The 12,692-nt window shown below is 36.1% G+C and overlaps 1 long non-coding RNA gene across 8 annotated transcripts; it reads left to right on the top strand.

Annotated features, from left to right (window-relative positions):
* The first annotated feature begins 857 nt into the window (after nt 1-857).
* Nucleotides 858-5,935, top strand: LOC104237639 (uncharacterized). Of its 8 annotated transcripts, none has more exons than XR_011407561.1 (7): nt 858-1,103; nt 1,375-1,494; nt 1,705-1,739; nt 3,335-3,409; nt 3,793-3,907; nt 4,150-5,406; nt 5,586-5,935. It is a non-coding gene; the product is annotated as an uncharacterized lncRNA (long non-coding RNA). The 8 variants fall into 8 exon arrangements; XR_713691.2 differs by having other exon boundaries at nt 893-1,103; nt 4,150-4,292; XR_713685.2 differs by lacking the exon at nt 5,586-5,935 and having other exon boundaries at nt 896-1,103; nt 4,150-4,292; nt 4,902-5,168.
* The last annotated feature ends 6,757 nt before the right edge of the window (nt 5,936-12,692 follow it).

Raw genomic sequence — 12,692 nt, 5'->3', positions numbered from 1 at the left:
TTTTGCAGCATTAAACATATTGTGAAAATTTAACTACTAGCAACAAAACAAATAAAATAGCAAATAAGAGAAAGAGTTGGAGGGAGTGCACCAAATTCGGCAGTAACTTGAGCACTTGATGATTTCGCAACTCCAATGTTACCACGAAGAAACGTCAATTGTTCCAATTTTGAAGTTCAATTGTTCAAACTTCAAAAAATAAATAATACGATAAATTAAATTCCCAAAAAAAATAGCTAAATAGTTTATTGCACTTTAATAGGTGAAGAATGAAGATTGAAGAATGAGAGAATATGAGAATTGAGATTGAGAATTGAGAAATGAGTGAAAAAAATGAGGAAGAGAGGAGGGGGGATATTTATAGTTTTTGAAAGGGAAGTTAATTTTTTTAAAAAAAAAGAAACCCAAAATTAGGCTAATTATGCAATTCACGCGTTGGGCAACGACCATTTTCTGAAATGGACCGTTGCCAATGGTCAGATTTGGGCCCAAATTTTTAAAAATAAATTAATTTTTTTTTTACCGTTAAACCGGTTCGGGCCGGTTAACCGGTTTAACGACACTGTTCATATAATGGGTTGTACCGGTCCGGATAACCGGTATTTAAAATGTGAACGGTGTAACCCGTGTGTCCCTCCTAACCCAGCCCCCTTTAACCGGTCCGGTCCGATTTCGATTTTATCCTGTCTGGGCCAGTCCAGAACCGGGCTGACCCGGCCCGTTTAACACCTATACTTTGTACTATAAATATTTTTAATTCCTCGTGTTTATATCCCAATTCATATTCATATTTTTCTACTATATAGAAACGGGAGTGAGGTGGGACGAACATGACCGTACAAAAAGCATGGAAAGTTGTATATTCGAAATTATAGATTCTTTGAAGGTTAAATTCGTAATTTAGCTCCATCTCAATACGTGTACCGTCTTTCTATAAGCACGTGTAAACAATCCTTCTTGGTCATCATCGAATCCCAATTCCCATCACCTTCTTCTCCCATTATACTTTTCTTTGTTCCTCTTTCCCTCTCTCACTAAATTCTCTGCAAAGTTATTGAATCCTCTTTGTTCCAAATTAGCCTGCAGCTGTGGATCGCACCTTGGTAAGCTCTTCTTTGGTGTCTGCTTACTTTCAAGGCTTTTCCATTTGATTCTAAATTTGCTATGTTTCTTCTTGGAACTTTAGTGGTATCTATTGATTTTTTCTCCCTTTCTTTTGCATAGTTTTTGTGGGACTTTTACACACGAATATCAATGATTGTATCTGATTTGCATATGCATGTTTGAAAATAGATACGTCGATGCATTATGTTGGATATTTGATGAAATCTGGTATCTTGGGTAATTAAATCTAATTATTTTTTGAACTTTCAGTGATGTTCTGTTCTTTATCTCTTTGTTGATGGGTCAAGTGATGCTCAAATAATTGAATGTCCAATACTGTTACTGTTGTGAGGGTGAATTTCAGAGATTGATAGTACATTTTAAGTGAAGGTATGCTTATATTATGCGCTTTTCTTAGTTTATTTTTTTCTTTCATACTTAGGCAATGGTTTTTGGAAAGTAAATTCTTTTCTTCTTTTTTGAGATGAGTAAACTCTTTTCTTCTGTTTTCCATTTTCATCCTCACGAGTATTTTTGGTAGTATTCATTTTAATGGGTAACACTACTGATTTTTTTAAAATACTTTTTCTTCTTTTGCAGGTCTTGCAACATACCTCTCATCAGCAATCCAAAATGTACACTATCTACTTCTTGGACAGTACTATTTGTATGTGTATGTACGATATATATTGTTGACGTATTGTATATGCTCTTGCATGTGTATTTCTATTGCACTATGCTACTATTTCTCAAACTTTGCATTAGCTTATATAAATTATAGCTTTTCAAAATTCTACCAAATTATAGATGTTCACCAAATTGTATAGTATTGGAACGAAATGACCACAATCTAATACTATACTGTAGATTGGAGAGTGATGTCCGGTCTATGCCTTTAGCATTTAAGATAATATATTTCTCTCAAATTTCATGTCTCTCCATTAAGTTGGTAAGCAATATTTCAGTGCAGTGGAGGCTACGCATGTTTTTTATGTTGCATTCCTTTCCTCTCTTCACCTTCTTCTTCCATTCGCTCTCTTCATCCCATCCAGCTTTGTTTTTGTTTTTTTTCATTTCGGCTGGTTCTCTATGTGTCGTTACTATAGTTTGTTATTAGTTTAGGTGTATTTTTCTTTTATGTGGTCTGAATTGTGTCGTGTTGTTTGAGTTCTGTAACTCGGCGCGTCCATAATCATTTAAGCTATCTGTTCAATCTTTGATTAGTGAGTTTGAAATATCTCAATTGAGATCATCTAATATAATGCCCTAAATTTTGTTTAAGTTCTATTTACATTGAGGGATTTTAGATTTGGTCTAAAGTTGAAACTAAGATTTTTATGGTTATATTTATCAATTGCTGATTTTAGTGGGAATTATTGATATTATTAATAAAGCTAAGCAAAATTGAGGAGTTGGAAGAGGGAAGTAACAAAAGAAGAACAACAAGAAGAAGAGAGACAAGTATAAATTTGCTTACTTAACATGGTGGATTTAGACTACAACCACGATGCAACTAAGGCGCTCGATGTTATGCCTGCAACAACTTAACAATTTTAACAATTTGATTGGTCAGTGAAATTGTAAAACAAGTGAAAAGGATACATCCCTTGAAAAGGATACATGCTCTAATGTCATATCGAATCTGCCAATGACCAAGAAATAAGAAATTCATGACGATTCCATTTAGTTAAATACAATAGTAGATGAAAAAGGTGCATAAGCTTCAGTTTTACTTTTTGTTTTAAGCTTCGTATCTCCTAAAGAATTCTTCCCAAAGATTTGATTCTAAGTTTTCAATTTCTTTTGAGGGAAACATAGTCAATTTCTGGTTCTTTGATTGTTTTTTGCGTAATACTTTGGAACTAGAGCTTTTTCTTTGAATTCATAGAAAAAACGATGTGTGGTTATACAAGTACTTAAGTCTAAGATAAATGGTTGGTTAAAGTATATTTGTATCTGTTCTTTTATATCCTATGTGTGATTCCCGTGGCTTTGATAAATGGTTGTTAACTCTTCATGTTCGAATAAAAGTTCCACCTATTTGTGTTAAGCACTAATAAACTTAATTAAAAATAGTTAATTTACTAATAAAATTAATTAGAAATAGTTAATTTTATAGTGTTAAGTATAAGAATGATTCTTCCCTTTTCCATGTTAACAATTTTCATGTACCAACAAGCCTTGAAAGCATTAAAGTGCCTCAGCCTCATGTTTGAGTTTCTATTTTCAGCAATAAAGCAGTAAGTAAGTTACAAGAGGAACAAAAGCGTAGCTTGGAGAGAAACGCATAAATCCAATCATACAGGTTCATATTTGTTTGGTTAAATGCACATATTTTGATTAATCAAGTTTGGCTTTGATAAATAAAAAATTGAGATTGATGAAATACTTGGTATATTTTTTTTATATGTATAAGTGAGAGCAGGGTGTACGAACACTGTATTAAATTATTGTACACATAGTAATCGAGATTGTACTGTGGATTTGGACCTTTGTCATTGGTGATTGAATTTATTTATCCTTTGGTGGGGATAAGCGATTCTAATTCAGTTGCAGTCATATATTTCTCTTCTTTGGGACGACCCATGTCTACTTATTTGGGACATCTGGCCTATACTTGTCCTCTATTTCCCGATCTCTTTCTTTCTTCTTACTCTATGGTTTCTGTTTCTGTTACTTTTCTCTCAGAAAAAGAGATGCTACATGCTGTTTTTGAAAAATTGGTCTGCACACACTTGTGGATCGCACCTCCAAGATTCAGGACGACTCCGATGAGCACTGATTCGGTTTTCACGGTCTTGCGGTATTGCTATTGATAATTCTTTTGAATATAGTTTTTAGATAATTTCTATTGCATGTTAGTAATCGTACCTGATTTACACATGCATTGTCTTTTTGATGTATTTTGTCTTTGTTACCAAAAATTCAAGGTATCAGAAGTAACTGTAATTTTTATGTGGACCTTGTAGCCATGGTATTTGATGATATGTCTAAGTCACCTTATTGGGAGTATATCGTTGTGTCCTCCTCCTATTTTGGCTGCAGACAGTGAAATCTCTAGGAGCCTTTGAGCAAGGAATCTTCCAGAAGAAGGCCAAATTTATCTTACTTTGATCACTCTGGGGCCATTATTCAAGACTTAAGGCCACCATTTGGTGTTATCATCGTCCACACACTTAAGCTGCAAGGTATGATTTTCAGTTACATGTTATTGATATATTCTTTTTTTGCTTTGTTTGGTAGACTGTTCTACCCTTTTTCTTTGAAATTGCAGAATAGTAAGAGTGCACGAATCATCAGGTGTGGCTTTGTCCACTACCGTTATTGGACCCATTTTTATTCTTATAAATTTAAATAATTCATTTGAGAAAACTTGAGGAGCATATTGATATGGAAAATACTTTAAAAAGTACTAATGATACAAAACTCGCATCCACCTTATTAATTTTCCTTTGGAATTCGAATTTTACAAGCTTGGACTTCTTTTGATTTCTTATGTATTACTGTTACCAATATACTTTCTATGTGAAAAATATTTCTCCCTATTTTTCATTTGAGGTGGTGTTTTTCTATGTTTTTATTATTAATATGTTCTTCGTCTTGAAGTCAGTGATTCATTTGCGTTAAGCTTCTTCCAGATTGATTTTCCAGGCTAAAATGGCAAGAATTTGCCTCCTCTCACTTAAGCATTAATGGAAAATATGGGTCCATCCATCAAATTTCTTTTACAAGTTTTTGTAATTGGGAGGTTCCTTCCATACCATCATATTTAACTTTTGGTTTGTATTTATGTACAGTGAAGGGTGGTAATAGCATAAAGAGAAGCTTAGCTAACGTAGCTGGTGACCATATGCAATATAGCCGTTCAAAGTCTCTTTGTCTTGTACATTCTGTAAATTGCCTTTTTACGTTTTCTATGTGTTATTTCAAGCTTAACGTTTTCTCATGCTCATATCTCAAGGATGTAATTGAGGTTTCTTAGAATAGTTCAATGGACTTTGTCTTTCGCTGATTCATGAGTATAACAATGATTGCTTTTAACAAATCGTGGCAACATTTGGTGACTTTTTGGTGTTTACAGAGCATTTTTTCTTTGCTGTAGTTGGAAAAATATTAATCTTTGTAGAATGGACAAAGAAAAATTGTCATTTTTGAGCTTTCAGTTGGAGTATCATATGGAGCAACTCTGCCATTTCATGTGTGAATAAAAGGAGAAAACAGTAAATCACCTATTTTTTCACTGTGAGATGGCTAAGAGATCTAGAACATGGTGGCATCATTTGGAATGACACTACTCCTAAAGTGGGTTTCTCTATTTTCAAGGGAGTAATGTTATTATCCAATTACCTTCTCCTCTTTAATTTGACATTTGGAAGTTCTAATATCTGGAGCGTGCCTCAAGTCTTATGAAATTTTAAACACCTTTATGGGTCATGGGAGACATTTTTAGAAAACTTATTTGATTTTAAATCCTATGGCAGGAAAGTTGACGTTCAATGCTGACGGAGCATGAAAGCAACTTTATAGGTGGCTTTGGTGCACTGTCTGAAAAAAAGCTTCTGATGTTTGTCAGAGAAAGAATTAAAGGAAACAGAAGTTAATAGCTTATAATCCCTTGGATATATAGTTTAACTTTGTAAGTCTTTTGATTTGCTGAATTCTGTGAATGAGTAGTGGAACTTTCATAGTGTTTAATAAGTACAGTTCACAAGAGTAAATTAGTGTTGTTCAACAATTATACTCTGAACTTCTCTTCTTATACAATAAATATTGTATGGCACACATTGGTAGCCTTATGATTTTGGGTTGTATTTCTACGGTTATGACTGCATTTAGCTGCCTTTGTTCTAATTATTTTATATCTGTTATCCCTTAAATCTTTTAAATTAAGGAAGTTGTTTACTTGGAAAACATATTAATATGGGAAATCACTAGATTAGTCACGGTTGGCTTGCCTAGCAACGGTGCTGAGCGCCATCACGCCTAAAATGAAATTGGGTCGTGACAATTCCCCTAATTCAAACAAAACAATAGTGGCATTCCCATTATAGTGAAATGACCACTTGTCTTCGTATTTTGCAGATCACTCTTTTATTGAGAAAGCAATTGTGTTTGAACTTGGCATTCTTCTTCTCGAGTTGATACTAGCTGTCACACCTCCTTTTTCCGCGCCCGCAGGGGCGCGAGGGAGTTTTTTCCAATTAAAGGACAATCGAAACGGAATTTGTTTATTTATTTCAGAGTCGCCACTTGGGAGATTTAGGGTGTCCCAAGTCACCAATTTTAATCCCGAATCGAGGAAAAGAATGACTATATATTACAGTCTGCGTACCAGAAATCCGGATAAGGAATTCTGTTAACCCGGGAGAAGGTGTTAGGCATTCCCGAGTTCCGTGGTTCTAGCACGGTCGCTCAACTGTTATATTCGGCTTGATTATCTGATTTTATACAAGTATGAACTTATGTGCAAATTTTGACTTTTAACCGCTTTATTATTTTTACAAGAGTGTGAACATTGCTTAAAACACGTCTTTGGACTGCGTCACATGAAATGCACCCACAATCACTGTCTGAAAAAAAGCTTCTGATGTTTGTCAGAGAAAGAATTAAAGGAAACAGAAGTTAATAGCTTATAATCCCTTGGATATATAGTTTAACTTTGTAAGTCTTTTGATTTGCTGAATTCTGTGAATGAGTAGTGGAACTTTCATAGTGTTTAATAAGTACAGTTCACAAGAGTAAATTAGTGTTGTTCAACAATTATACTCTGAACTTCTCTTCTTATACAATAAATATTGTATGCCACACATTGGTAGCCTTATGATTTTGGGTTGTATTTCTACGGTTATGACTGCATTTAGCTGCCTTTGTTCTAATTATTTTATATCTGTTATCCCTTAAATCTTTTAAATTAAGGAAGTTGTTTACTTGGAAAACATATTAATATGGGAAATCACTAGATTAGTCACGGTTGGCTTGCCTAGCAACGGTGCTGAGCGCCATCACGCCTAAAATGAAATTGGGTCGTGACAATTCCCCTAATTCAAACAAAACAATAGTGGCATTCCCATTATAGTGAAATGACCACTTGTCTTCGTATTTTGCAGATCACTCTTTTATTGAGAAAGCAATTGTGTTTGAACTTGGCATTCTTCTTCTCGAGTTGATACTAGCTGTCACACCTCCTTTTTCCGCGCCCGCAGGGGCGCGAGGGAGTTTTTTCCAATTAAAGGACAATCGAAACGGAATTTGTTTATTTATTTCAGAGTCGCCACTTGGGAGATTTAGGGTGTCCCAAGTCACCAATTTTAATCCCGAATCGAGGAAAAGAATGACTATATATTACAGTCTGCGTACCAGAAATCCGGATAAGGAATTCTGTTAACCCGGGAGAAGGTGTTAGGCATTCCCGAGTTCCGTGGTTCTAGCACGGTCGCTCAACTGTTATATTCGGCTTGATTATCTGATTTTATACAAGTATGAACTTATGTGCAAATTTTGACTTTTAACCGCTTTATTATTTTTACAAGAGTGTGAACATTGCTTAAAACACGTCTTTGGACTGCGTCACATGAAATGCACCCACAATCACTGTCTGAAAAAAAGCTTCTGATGTTTGTCAGAGAAAGAATTAAAGGAAACAGAAGTTAATAGCTTATAATCCCTTGGATATATAGTTTAACTTTGTAAGTCTTTTGATTTGCTGAATTCTGTGAATGAGTAGTGGAACTTTCATAGTGTTTAATAAGTACAGTTCACAAGAGTAAATTAGTGTTGTTCAACAATTATACTCTGAACTTCTCTTCTTATACAATAAATATTGTATGGCACACATTGGTAGCCTTATGATTTTGGGTTGTATTTCTACGGTTATGACTGCATTTAGCTGCCTTTGTTCTAATTATTTTATATCTGTTATCCCTTAAATCTTTTAAATTAAGGAAGTTGTTTACTTGGAAAACATATTAATATGGGAAATCACTAGATTAGTCACGGTTGGCTTGCCTAGCAACGGTGCTGAGCGCCATCACGCCTAAAATGAAATTGGGTCGTGACAATTCCCCTAATTCAAACAAAACAATAGTGGCATTCCCATTATAGTGAAATGACCACTTGTCTTCGTATTTTGCAGATCACTCTTTTATTGAGAAAGCAATTGTGTTTGAACTTGGCATTCTTCTTCTCGAGTTGATACTAGCTGTCACACCTCCTTTTTCCGCGCCCGCAGGGGCGCGAGGGAGTTTTTTCCAATTAAAGGACAATCGAAACGGAATTTGTTTATTTATTTCAGAGTCGCCACTTGGGAGATTTAGGGTGTCCCAAGTCACCAATTTTAATCCCGAATCGAGGAAAAGAATGACTATATATTACAGTCTGCGTACCAGAAATCCGGATAAGGAATTCTGTTAACCCGGGAGAAGGTGTTAGGCATTCCCGAGTTCCGTGGTTCTAGCACGGTCGCTCAACTGTTATATTCGGCTTGATTATCTGATTTTATACAAGTATGAACTTATGTGCAAATTTTGACTTTTAACCGCTTTATTATTTTTACAAGAGTGTGAACATTGCTTAAAACACGTCTTTGGACTGCGTCACATGAAATGCACCCACAATCACTGTCTGAAAAAAAGCTTCTGATGTTTGTCAGAGAAAGAATTAAAGGAAACAGAAGTTAATAGCTTATAATCCCTTGGATATATAGTTTAACTTTGTAAGTCTTTTGATTTGCTGAATTCTGTGAATGAGTAGTGGAACTTTCATAGTGTTTAATAAGTACAGTTCACAAGAGTAAATTAGTGTTGTTCAACAATTATACTCTGAACTTCTCTTCTTATACAATAAATATTGTATGCCACACATTGGTAGCCTTATGATTTTGGGTTGTATTTCTACGGTTATGACTGCATTTAGCTGCCTTTGTTCTAATTATTTTATATCTGTTATCCCTTAAATCTTTTAAATTAAGGAAGTTGTTTACTTGGAAAACATATTAATATGGGAAATCACTAGATTAGTCACGGTTGGCTTGCCTAGCAACGGTGCTGAGCGCCATCACGCCTAAAATGAAATTGGGTCGTGACAATTCCCCTAATTCAAACAAAACAATAGTGGCATTCCCATTATAGTGAAATGACCACTTGTCTTCGTATTTTGCAGATCACTCTTTTATTGAGAAAGCAATTGTGTTTGAACTTGGCATTCTTCTTCTCGAGTTGATACTAGCTGTCACACCTCCTTTTTCCGCGCCCGCAGGGGCGCGAGGGAGTTTTTTCCAATTAAAGTACAATCGAAACGGAATTTGTTTATTTATTTCAGAGTCGCCACTTGGGAGATTTAGGGTGTCCCAAGTCACCAATTTTAATCCCGAATCGAGGAAAAGAATGACTATATATTACAGTCTGCGTACCAGAAATCCGGATAAGGAATTCTGTTAACCCGGGAGAAGGTGTTAGGCATTCCCGAGTTCCGTGGTTCTAGCACGGTCGCTCAACTGTTATATTCGGCTTGATTATCTGATTTTATACAAGTATGAACTTATGTGCAAATTTTGACTTTTAACCGCTTTATTATTATTGTTTTTACAAGAATGTGAACATCGCTTAAAACACGTCTTTGGACTGCGTCACATGAAATGCACCCACAATCCGGAACGCATTTTATTTGATGTTTTGAGATTTGGATTTGGGTCGCATGAAATGCACACCCGAGCTTAAGAAAGTAAATTATTAAACACGCGCCTAAAGAGACTATCGCGTTATTATTTTGCGGAGGCCGTGAAATTCGCTAAACGACCCTCCTGAATTCTAAGTAATTTTAAACAAGTATTTACTGAGGGCCCCGCAATTTGTATTTTTATTCGGCGAGGCTCATCTCATCCTTATTTTTTAAAATGAATTTGCAACGTCATGGACACGCATCTCGAACCACGTCACAATCAATGTACCCGTGATTAGAAACACATTTCGATTCCGTTGAGATTTGGATTTGGGTCACATCAATGTGCACCCGAGTTTACGAAGGTAAGATTTATTAAGGCGCGTCCTAAAGAGTCTAACGTATTGTTATTTTAGGAAGGTTGTGAGATTTGCTAAACAACCCGTCCTGGAAACTAAATGCTTCACTAATATACATTTAACAAGGGCCCCGCATCTGCGTTTTGTTTATTTTTATCGAGGCTCATCTCGTTGTTATTTTTAAAGGATATCCTATAGCAACTACGTTTCTCGTCGTGTTTGTCTCTATCAATTGAAAGCAGTAAATAGCCTTAGTTGATTATAAAACCGGATTTAAAGTGCTATTACAGAATAATAAAACGTGACTGCACTTATGGACAACTAGTCGCAAATTATGGGCCCAAACCTAGCTCATGCGAGATGGCAGACTTGGGCCCTGTTTTTCCGATACAGGCCTAGCTGATTTTTCGATTTGGGCCCGGCCTTCCTGAGGTTGAGGCCTAGAACTGATTCTTTGTTCTTTATCAATTTATATGTGACAAACTAGCAAAAGGGGAAAGAACTTGAACTCATGTGGATAGTTTTCCTATTTTTGGCCTACATTATAGAATATACTACACCATCAGACTAAGTCTAAAATACAACTTATTACACTGGGAATGTTTTTCACCTAACAGCATACATACATGACTATCATTCATTAACCTACATTGATATACTGAGCATGTAGGCTACTTCTATTATACAAACGAAAATGTAACTATTTTATGACATTTAATGTAACAGTTCATGTATACATAAAAAACAATCTGCAGGTCCTCTCTTTTGCATTCATGCTCAAACTCTCAGTTACATTGGTGGTATCAATTGTGTACCTGGTAAGGAAAGGAAAGGAAGAAGGAGAGTGATCAGTTGAGTAGTGTGCAGTAATCACAGCATCAACAGATACACAGCAACAGCACAGCAACAAACCAACAACCAAGATTGTTTTCCACAGTCCACGAACAACCAACAATGATTCCCAGAATAAATGAAACCAGCAAATAGTCGAGTGCCAAACCAATAATTCCAGACGAAGAGTAATGATACACCAGAAGTAAAAGAAGTTCAATGCAGCAAATAACAACAGTTCAGCAACCAACAAACAGCTCAGTCAATGCAGATGACAGAACTTGGCCAAGGCAGCTTGACCAATATGAATTCTTATTCAACTTTCAGATGGTGTTTGGTTATAATCTATTTGGAAACTAACTTATGTTTTTCAGCTTTCTTTAAACTCAGTAAACCTTCCTTCAGACTAAAAGTTTCAGCTTTTAAACTAAAAATTCCAGCCTTTTGTTTTCTCTTTTTCTGAAGACTAAAAATCCCCCCTGTTTTAGTTCTCGAATGGCCTATTTATAAGCCAAAGTGACCAAGTGCAGCTAAGCTGCCCCTCATGCTGCAACTTGCAGCCTGCCCATACCCTGTTAAAGCCCATGCCTAAGCATCTTTTGGTGCCAGCCCCTTTGTTCCCCACGCCTGGTTTTAGTTTAATCCAGAATTATGGGCTCATTTTATTTATTCATTTTAAGCCCCATACCCTTGTGTCTTGTTTCCCATTAGTATTAGTTTAATCTTTAATTATTACCCTACTTGTCAGCTTCATTTAAACTAATCTTTCTGTCCTTTTTGACACCCCAGAACACCCCTGCTTAACCTTGATTATTACTGCCCTGCCTATTGCAGCGTCAGGGCAGTTTTGAACTGATGAAAGTTCGAATTCAAGGCTTCCTGGGCTGAACCTTTTCAGTCATTTTTACAATGCAAACAAACCATTTTAAACCATGCTGGGGCATTCAGTTAGTGGCAACGTTCAATTAGTCATGCAACATTATTAGCTCGTTTGATTCATTAGTTATAGAAAACTAATCGACGACATTTATCGAGTCGACTATACTAATTATAACAGGTAATAATCAGTCGTTCAAATAAACAACACATACGGGGACCTAAAGGGCTTCGGACAACTTGGTCAGTCACTAGGAACCTATATAAGTTATTCATGCGACGACTATATTAATCGGACATGCTTATCATAGGATGCATTCAAATCATACACAAAAACCATCGACCAAATAAAAGGTCTTTACAGAGATGAAAGAAATCCGAATGAAAAATAACAACATAACAAACAAACACAACGGAATATGCTGACAACTTAATTAAAACTAAAACGAAAGAAAAGAAAACTTACCCAAAAAGGTTTGAAATCAAAACGACCCAAATTCTGATTCAACTTCGAACTCTTGAGGCCGAACAAACTTTAATCAGGGTGTTCTCACATGAGAACACCTTGATTAAGGTCTTTTAGACCTCAAACCCTTGTCCAGACCGGCCGGATTCCCCAGGTGCATGTGTTCTAAGGTCTGGATTTCCAGATCTGATTTTTAGGAAGTTGTGGGTAGATTCGGACCAAACCAAGCTTGGTTTGGTCACGAGGAAGGTCAGGGGAATGTCTGGTATGAAGATGGGGTGGTTTGGCATAGGTCCGGGTTCGACTCAAATCTTCAAACGAAGATTCGAGACGAGGGAAGGTGATTCGAGGCAAGAGGGTAACAGATCCATGTTCAGGAGAGTGAGGGGGTCTTAGGGTGT

Source organism: Nicotiana sylvestris, chromosome 5, assembly GCF_000393655.2.
Source record: "Nicotiana sylvestris chromosome 5, ASM39365v2, whole genome shotgun sequence".
Taxonomy (NCBI): domain Eukaryota; kingdom Viridiplantae; phylum Streptophyta; class Magnoliopsida; order Solanales; family Solanaceae; genus Nicotiana; species Nicotiana sylvestris.
The sequence above is the reverse complement of the archived record's forward strand: the minus strand, read 5'-3'. Positions and strand labels throughout refer to the sequence as shown.